This window comes from Lynx rufus, unplaced genomic scaffold (assembly GCF_022079265.1).
Source record: "Lynx rufus isolate CCGP_SWC_20201006 ecotype Redwood Valley unplaced genomic scaffold, mLynRuf1.p SCAF_2, whole genome shotgun sequence".
NCBI classification, from domain to species: Eukaryota; Metazoa; Chordata; class Mammalia; order Carnivora; family Felidae; genus Lynx; species Lynx rufus.
In genome coordinates this window covers 134,881,574-134,891,769 of record NW_025814834.1, presented here as the reverse complement: position 1 = coordinate 134,891,769, position 10,196 = coordinate 134,881,574, and positions in this window count along the sequence as shown.

Here is a 10,196-nt window from a genome sequence, read left to right as displayed (position 1 = left end):
CTAAAGAGGTACCAGAAGCATGGGTGTGTGTAAGCAGACCCAACAAGGGTCAGCACCACCCAAAAGTGACTCCTGTCCAGAGGAGAGGGAAATAAAACAATACACATAACTTTCACTTTGGCCACAGCACTGGGCTGGGCAGACATCTGGTCTGACTACAAGACCCACCCACCCACAAATGTTATTCAGGAAACAACACAGGGAGAGCTCCCTACAGTTCAGTGCCTACTGAAACTCTGGAAAATGCCATGTCTGACCCAACTAAAGCCCAAGGTGTCCCCAGACTAGCCCGCTAACAACACAGGGACAAACCTCTGCCCACAATAGGCAAAGAGAGCCATTGCAAATGACTGTACTAGAAAGAAAAAAGAATAGTGAAAAATAAAAATAGATTAAGGGAAATCAGTGACACTATCAAGCATAATAACATTCAAATTACAGGGATCCCAGAAGGAGAAGACAGAGAAAAGGGGGCAAAAAATGTATTTGAAGAAATAATAGCTGAAAACTTCCCAAATCTGGGGAAGGAAACAGAAACCCATAGCTGAGAGGTACAGAGCCCCCAACATGATTAACCCAAGGAGGACCACACTAAGACACATAGTAATTAAAATGACAAAAAGTAGTGATAAAGAGATAATTTTAAAAGTAGCAAGAGAAAGGAAAACATTTACCTATAAGGGAAACTCCATAATGCTATCAGCTGATTTTCAGCAGAACTTTGCAGGGAAGAAGGGAATGGCATGATGCATTCAAAGTGCTGAAAGAAAAAAACTGTAACCAAGAATACTCTATCCAGCAAGGCTATCATTCAGAGTAGGAGGAGAGATGAAGAGTTTCCCAGACAAATAAATGTTAAAGGAATTCATTACCACTAAACCAGCCCTACAACAAATGTTAAAAGGGATTCTTTGAGTGGAAAGGAAAGACCATAAGCAGGAGTAAGAAAAGTAGGAAGCACAAAAGCAATAAAATTAAGTATATCTATAAAAATCAGTCAAGGGATTCACAAATTAAAGATATGTAAAATATGACACTATATACCTAAAACGTAGGAAGAAATGAGTAACAACTTAGTGCTTTTGGAATGAGTTCAAATTTAAACAACCATCAATTTAATATAGACTGCTATATGCATAAGATATTATATATAGGGGCGCCTGGGTGGCTCAGTTGGTTGAGCATCCAACTTCGGCTCAGGTCATGATCTCGCAGTCTGTGGGTTCGAGCCCCATGTTGGGCTCTGCGCTGACCACTCAGAGCCTGGAGCCTGCTTCGGATTCTGTGTCTCCCTCTCTCTCTGCCCCTTCCCCCACTCATGCTCTGTCTCTCTCTCTCTGTCAAAAATAAACATTAAAAAAATTTTAATAAAAAAAGAAAGATGTTATATATAAACCTAATGGTAACCACAAATCGAAAACCAGTAATAGATATGCAAAAACTAAAGAGAAGAGAATCCAAATTTATCAATAAAGAAAGCCAGCAAACAATGAGGGAAGAGAGCAAGAGATGGGGAAAAAAAAAAAAGAGAAGAACTACAAAAACAACTATAAAACAAGTAATAAAATGGCAATAAGTACATACCTATGAATGATTACTTTAAATATAAATGGATTCATGCTACAATCAAAAGACCTAGGGTGATGGAATGGAAAAAAAAAAGCAAGACTCATCTACATACTGCCTACAAGAGACTCATTTCAGACCTACATACACATACAGATTGAAAGCAAAAGGATGAACAACATTTATCAAGCAAATGGAAGTGAAAAAAATATATAAGGTAAAAATGCTTATATCACACAAAATAGAGCTTAAAACAAAGACTGTAACAAGAGACAAAGGACACTTCATAAACAGAAAAGAGAAAACCTAACAAGATACAACAATTGTAAATATTTGTGCACCCAACAGAGAAGCACCTGAATACATGAAGCAGCTAAAAACAAATATGAAGAAAGTAATCAATAGTAATTTAATAATAGTAGAGGACTTTAACACCCCATTTACATCAATGAATAGATCATGCAAACAGAAAATCAATAAGAGTGGCTTTGAAAAACACATTGGACTAAATGGATCTAACAGATATATTCAGAACATTTCATCCTAAATACCAGAATACACATTCTTTTCAAGTGCACATGGAACATTCCCCAGAATAGATCACATATTAGGCCACAAGGCAGGTCTCAACAAATTAAAAAAGATTTAAGTCACACCATGCATCTTTGCCAACCACAACACTATGAAACAAATCTACCACAAGAAAAAATCTGGAAAGACTGCAAATACATGAAGGTCAAATAACATGCTAGTAAACAATGAGTGGGTCAACCGGAAATCAAAGAGAAAATTTTAAAAAAATACATGGAGACAAATGAAAATGAAAACATAATGGTCCAAAATCTTTAGGATGCAGCAAAAGCTGTTCTAAGAGGGAAGTTTTATAGCAATAGAAGCCTACCTTAAGAAACAACATAAATCTCAAATGAACAATCTTTCTAGCCCTAAAAGAGCTAGAAAAAGAAATAAGAAAACAAAACTCAAAACCAATAAAGGGAAGGAAATATTAAAGATTAGAGCAGAAAGAAATTAAATATAAACTAAAAACGCAACTAGAATAGATAAATAAAACCAGGAGCTAGTTCTTTGAAAATATCAATTAAATTGATAAACCTTTAGCCAAACTCATCAAAGAGAGAGAGACAGAGACAAAGACAGAGAGAGATACAGAGAGGACACAAATACAAAATATTGGGAATAAAAAGGAGGATTAACAACCGACACTACAGAAATACAAAGCATGGTAAGAGAATATTATGAAAACTTACATGCCAACAAGTTGGGCAACCTAGAAGAAATGAATACATTTCTAGAAACATATAACCTACCAAAACTGAAGCAGGAAGAAATAGAAAATTTGAACAGACTGAGTACCAGTGATGAAATTGAATCAGTAATCAAAAAACTCCCAACAAACATAAGTCCAGGGCCAGATGGCTTCACAAGGTGAATTTTGCCAAACATTTAAAGAAGAGTTAATACCTATTCTTCTCAACCTAACAAAAAATAGAAGAGGAAGAAAAGCTCCCAAATTGATTCTATGAGGCCAGCATTACCCCAATAACCAAAACCAGATAAATACACTACAGAGAGAGGGGGGGAACTATAGGTCAACATCTCTAGCAAACATAGATACTATAGTCCCCAACAAGATATTAGCAAACCAAATCCAACAGTACATTAAAAGACATTCACCATGATCAAGTGGGATTTATTCCTGGGTAGCAAAATTGGTTCAGTGTTCACAAATGAATCATCGTGGTATATCACATCAAGAAAAAAAGTAAAAAATTATTTCAATAGATGAAGAAAAAGCATTTGACAAAGTACAACATTCATTTATGATAACAACTTTCAATAAAATGGGGTTAGAGGGAATATACCTCAACATAATAAAAGCCTTATAAGGAAAGCCCACAGTTAACATCATACTCAATGGTATAAAACAGAGCTTTTGCTATAAGATCAGGAACAAGACAAGGATGTCCACTCTCAGCACTTTTATTCAACATAGTACTAGAAAACCTAGCCATGGCAATCAGAAAGCAAAAAGAAATAAAAGCATCCAAATTGGTAAGCAGGAGGTAAAACTTTCACTATTTGAAGATGACATGATATTATATATAGGAAACCCTAAAAACTCTACCAAAAAACTGCTAGAACTGAAAAATGAATATAGTAAGTTTTCTTCATTTCTATATGCTAAAAGTTAAGTAGCAGAAAACAATCCCGTTTAAAACTGCACCAAAAATAATAAAATACCTGGGACTAAACTTAATCAAGGAGATGAAAAACTTGTATTCTGAAACTATAAGACATTGATGAAAGACATTGAAGATGACACAAACAAATGGAAAGATGTTAAATGCTCATGGATTAGAAGAACAAATATTATTAAAATGTCCATACTACCAAAGCAATCTACAGATTTAATGTAATGTGTATCAAAATACCAAAATCATTTTTCACAGCACTAGGACAAACAATCCTAAAGTTTCTATGGAACTACACAAGACCTCGAATAGCCAAAGGAATCTTGGAAAACAAAACAAAACAAAACGAAACTTGAGGTATCACAATCCCAGATTTTAAGATATACTACAAACCTATAGTAATCAAAACAATATCATAGTGGCAAAAAATACACATGTAGATCAACAGAATAGAATAGAGAGCCCAGAAGCTAATCAATGATTATATGGTTAAGTAATCTTTGATATTGGAGGCAAGAATATATAATGGGAAAAGACAGTCTCTTCAACAAATGGTGATGGTAAAACTAGACAGCTGCATGTAAAAGAATGAAACTAGACAGCCACCACTTTTCTTTCACTGTACAGAAAATTGAACTCAAACTGGATTAAAGAAAGAGTTAAGGGGCACCTGGGTGGCGCAGTCGGTTAAGCGTCCGATTTCAGCCAGGTCACGATCTCGCGGTCCGTGAGTTCGAGCCCCGCGTCAGGCTCTGGGCTGATGGCACAGAGCCTGGAGCCTGTTTCCGATTCTGTGTCTCCCTCTCTCTCTGCCCCTCCCCCGTTCATGCTCTGTCTCTCTCTGTCCCAAAAATAAATAAACGTTGAAAAAAAAAATTTAAAAAAAAAAAAAAAAAAAAAGAAAGAGTTAAATGTGAGACCTGAAGCCATTAAAATCCTAGAAGAGAACACAGGCACTAATTTCTATAGGCCATAGCAACATTTTTTCTTGATATATTTCCTAAGGCAATGAAATAAAAGTAAAAATAAACTATTGGGACTATATCAAAATAGAAAGCTTCTACACAGCCAAGGAAACAATCAACAAAACAAGAAGACAACCTGCTCAATGGGAGAGGATATTTGCAAATGACATATTCAGTAGGGTGTTAGGATTCAAAATATGTAAAGAACTTACATAATTCTACAACCAACAACCAAATAATCCAATTTAAAAATGGGCAGAAGACTACAACAAACATTTCTCCAAAGAAGACATCCAGGTGGCCAACAGACATGAAAAAATGCTCGACATCACTCATCATCAGGCAAATGCAAACCAAAACCACAATGAAACATTACCTCACACTGGTCAGAATGGCTAAAATCAAAACCTCAAGAAAAATAAGTGTGGCAAGGATGTGGAGACAAAGGAACTCTCATGCACCATTGGTGGGAATATAAACTGGTGCATCCACTGTGAAAGAGTATGGAGGTTCCTCAAAAAATTAAAAATAAAATTACCATATGATCCAGTAATTCCACTACTGGTATTTACCAAAAATATACAAAAACACCTATTTAAAAAGATATATGCACCCCTATGTTTATTGCAGCTTTATATACAATTGCCAAATTACGGAAGCAAACCAATTGTCCACTGGCAGATGAAAGATAAAGAAGTGGTGTATGTATACAATGGAATATTACTCCACCATAGAAAAGAATGAAATCTTACCATTTGCAGCAGCATGGTTGGTCTAGAGGATCCAGATCCAGGATGTCTAAATAATTCAGAGGAAGACGAATACCGTATATCACCCATATGTGAAATTTAAGAAACAAAACGAACAAAGAAAAAAAAAAGGACAAAAAAAAAAAACCCAGACTCTTAAATATAGACAACAAACCAATGGTTACTAGAAGGGAAGTGAGTGGGAAGATGGGTGAAATAGGTGAAGGGGATTAAGAGTATACCGATGGTGATTAGCACTGAGTAATCAATAAAATTGTTGAATCTCTATATTGTACAGCTGAAACTAATATAACATTTCATGTTAATTACACTGGAATTAAAATTTAAAAAGCAAGTGCTTCTCATAAAAAACTAAATATGATGATTAACTTCCTTGAAAAGTAAGTGGGATGATTAATTCCTTTGAAAACATGAGGATGTGGTGAAATGAATATAGGAAATTCATTCAGCCGTGACAATGATAATATTCTCTTTGAGTTGTACATGGCCTTGATATTTTCTCTATTGTGAAGGAAATATAAACATAATATACTGTTTTAGTGTTCACTAAAAAATATGTAGATTGAATCAATGTATATGAGTTATAAGGATCAATGCTGATTAAGTAATAGAATGTAAATCTGGTCAGCAGAGAAAAAATGCAAGTTGTAGGTATAAATTAGAGAGGGTGAGAGATACAATTGATTAAGGAGGATGAGGAGGACATGTGGGAGCACTAGTGTCCTCATCTCATAAAAGTAGAAGATAAAAGATATGGTCTATGGTTGGTGCAATAAAAAACAATTCTAGCGTGCTATTCGTATTTCCTGGGGAAATCAATGTAGTTGCTAAGAGTACTGTTATAAATAGTTTGTCTAGATTAGAGGAAGATGGCGGCGTAGGAGGACGCTGGGCTCACCGCGCGTCCTGCTGATCACTTAGATTCCACCTACACCTGCCTAAATAACCCAGAAAACCGCCAGAGGATTAGCAGAACAGAGTCACCGGACCCAAGTGCAGACCAGAGGCCCACGGAAGAGGGTAGGAAGGGCGGCGAGGCGGTGCGCGCTCCACGGACTGGCGGGAGGGAGCCGGGGCGGAGGGGCGGCTCGCCGGCCAAGCAGAGCCCCCGAGTCCGGCTTGCAAAAGCGGAGGGGCCTGACGGACTGTGTTCCGACAGCAAGCGCGACTTAGCGTCTGGGAGGTCATAAGTTAACAGCTCTGCTCGGAAAGCGGGAAGGCTGGAGGACAAAGGGAGGGTGAGCTGCGGAGCCCCCGGACGACAGAGCTCAGTTTGGCGGGGAACAAAGGCGCTCTCCAGCGCCATCTCCCCCGCCCATCCCCCAGCCAAAATCCCAAAGGGAACCGGCTCCGGCCAGGGAACTTGCTCGCTCTGCGCGAACACCCAACTCTGTGCTTCTGCGGAGCCAAACCTCCGGCAGCGATCTGACTCCCTCCGGCTGCACAGGGCCCCTCCTGAAGTGGATCACCTAAGGAGAAGCGAGCTAAGCCTGCCCCCCCTGCCGCCGTGCACCTTGCCTTCCCACCCCAGCTAATACGCCAGATCCCCAGCATCACAAGCCTGGCAGTGTGCAAGTAGCCCAGACGGGCCACGCCACCCCACAGTGAATCCCGCCCCTAGGAGAGGGGAAGAGAAGGCACACACCAGTCTGACTGTGGCCCCAGCGGTGGGCTGGGGGCAGACATCAGGTCGGACTGCGGCCCCGCCCACCAACTCCAGTTATACACCACAGCACAGGGGAAGTGCCCTGCAGGCCCTCACCACACCAGGGACTATCCAAAATAACCAAGCGGAAGAATTCCCCCCAGAAGAATCTCCAGGAAATAACAACAGCTAATGAGCTGATCAAAAAGGATTTAAATAATATAACAGAAAGTGAATTTAGAATAATAGTCATAAAATTAATCGCTGGGCTGGAAAACAGCATACAGGACAGCAGAGAATCTCTTGCTACAGACATCAGGGGACTAATGAACAGGCACGAGGAGCTGAAAAACGCTTTAAAGGAAATGGAAAACAAAATGCAAACCACCACGGCTCGGATGGAAGAGGCAGAGGAGAGAATAGGTGAACTAGAAGATAAAGTTATGGAAAAAGAGGAAGCTGAGAAAAAGAGAGATAAAAAAATCCAGGAGTATGAGGGGAAAATTAGAGAACTAAGTGATACACTAAAAAGAAATAATTTACGCATAATTGGTATCCCAGAGGAGGAAGAGAGAGGGAAAGGTGCTGAAGGGGTACTTGAAGAAATCATAGCTGAGAACTTCCCTGAACTGGGGAAGGAAAAAGGCATTGAAATCCAAGAGGCACAGAGAACTCCCTTCAGACGTAACTTGAATCGATCTTCTGCACGACATATCATAGTGAAACTGGCAAAATACAAGGATAAAGAGAAAATTCTGAAAGCAGCAAGGGGTAAACGTGCCCTCACATATAAAGGGAGACCTATAAGACTCGTGACTGATCTCTCTTTTGAAACTTGGCAGGCCAGAAAGAATTGGCACGAGATTTTCAGGGTGCTAGACAGCAAAAATATGCAGCCAAGAATCCTTTATCCAGCAAGTCTGTCATTTAGAATAGAAGGAGAGATAAAGGTCTTCCCAAACAAACAAAAACTGAAGGAATTTGTCACCACTAAACCAGCCCTACAAGAGATCCTAAGGGGGACCCTGTGAGACAAAGTACCAGAGACATCACTACAAGCATAAAACATACAGACATCACAATGACTCTAAACCCGTATCTTTCTATAATAACACTGAATGTAAATGGATTAAATGCGCCAACCAAAAGACATAGGGTATCAGAATGGATAAAAAAACAAGACCCATCTATTTGCTGTCTACAAGAGACTCATTTTAGACCTGAGGACACCTTTAGATTGAGAGTGAGGGGATGGAGAACTATTTATCATGCTACTGGAAGCCAGAAGAAAGCTGGAGTAGCCATACTTATATCAGACAAACTAGACTTTAAATTAAAGGCTGTAACAAGAGATGAAGAAGGACATTATATAATAGTTACAGGGTCTATCCATCAGGAAGAGCTAACAATTATAAATGTCTATGCGCCGAATACCGGAGCCCCCAAATATATAAAACAATTACTCATAAACATAAGCAACCTTATTGATAAGAATGTGGTAATTGCTGGGGACTTTAACACCCCACTTACAGAAATGGATAGATCATCTAGACACACGGTCAATAAAGAAACAAGGGCCCTGAATGAGACACTAGATCAGATGGACTTGACAGATATATTTAGAACTCTGCATCCCAAAGCAACAGAATATACTTTCTTCTCGAGTGCACATGGAACATTCTCCAAGATAGATCATATACTGGGTCACAAATCAGCCCTTCATAAGTTTACAAGAATTGAAATTATACCATGCATACTTTCAGACCACAATGCTATGAAGCTTGAAGTCAACCACAGGAAAAAGTCTGGAAAACCTCCAAAAGCATGGAGGTTAAAGAACACCCTACTCACGAATGAGTGGGTCAACCAGGCAATTAGAGAAGAAATCAAAAAATATATGGAAACAAACGAAAATGAAAATACAACAATCCAAACGCTTTGGGACGCAGCGAAGGCAGTCCTGAGAGGAAAATACATCGCAATCCAGGCCTATCTCAAGAAACAAGAAAAATCCCAAATACAAAATCTAACAGCACACCTAAAGGAAATAGAAGCAGAACAGCAAAGGCAGCCTAAACCCAGCAGAAGAAGAGAAATAATAAAGATCAGAGCAGAAATAAACAATATAGAATCTAAAAAAACTGTAGAGCAGATCAACGAAACCAAGAGTTGGTTTTTTGAAAAAATAAACAAAATTGACAAACCTCTAGCCAGGCTTCTCAAAAAGAAAAGGGAGATGACCCAAATAGATAAAATCATGAATGAAAATGGAATTATTACAACCAATCCCTCAGAGATACAAACAATTATCAGGGAATACTATGAAAAATTATATGCCAACAAATTGGACAACCTGGAAGAAATGGACAAATTCCTGAACACCCACACTCTTCCAAAACTCAATCAGGAGGAAATAGAAAGCTTGAACAGACCCATAACCAGCGAAGAAATTGAATCGGTTATCAAAAATCTCCCAACAAATAAGAGTCCAGGACCAGATGGCTTCCCAGGGGAGTTCTACCAGACGTTTAAAGCAGAGATAATACCTATCCTTCTCAAGCTATTCCAAGAAATAGAAAGGGAAGGAAAACTTCCAGACTCATTCTATGAAGCCACTATTACTTTGATTCCTAAACCAGACAGAGACCCAGTAAAAAAAGAGAACTACAGGCCAATATCCCTCATGAATATGGATGCAAAAATTCTCAATAAGATACTAGCAAATCGAATTCAACAGCATATAAAAAGAATTATTCACCATGATCAAGTGGGATTCATTCCTGGGATGCAGGGCTGGTTCAACATTCGCAAATCAATCAACGTGATACATCACATTAACAAAAAAAAAGAGAAGAACCATATGATCCTGTCAATCGATGCAGAAAAGGCCTTTGATAAAATCCAGCACCCTTTCTTAATAAAAACCCTTGAGAAAGTCGGGATAGAAGGAACATACTTAAAGATCATAAAAGCCATTTATGAAAAGCCCACAGCTAACATCATCCTCAACGGGGAAAAACTGAGAGCTTTTTCCCTG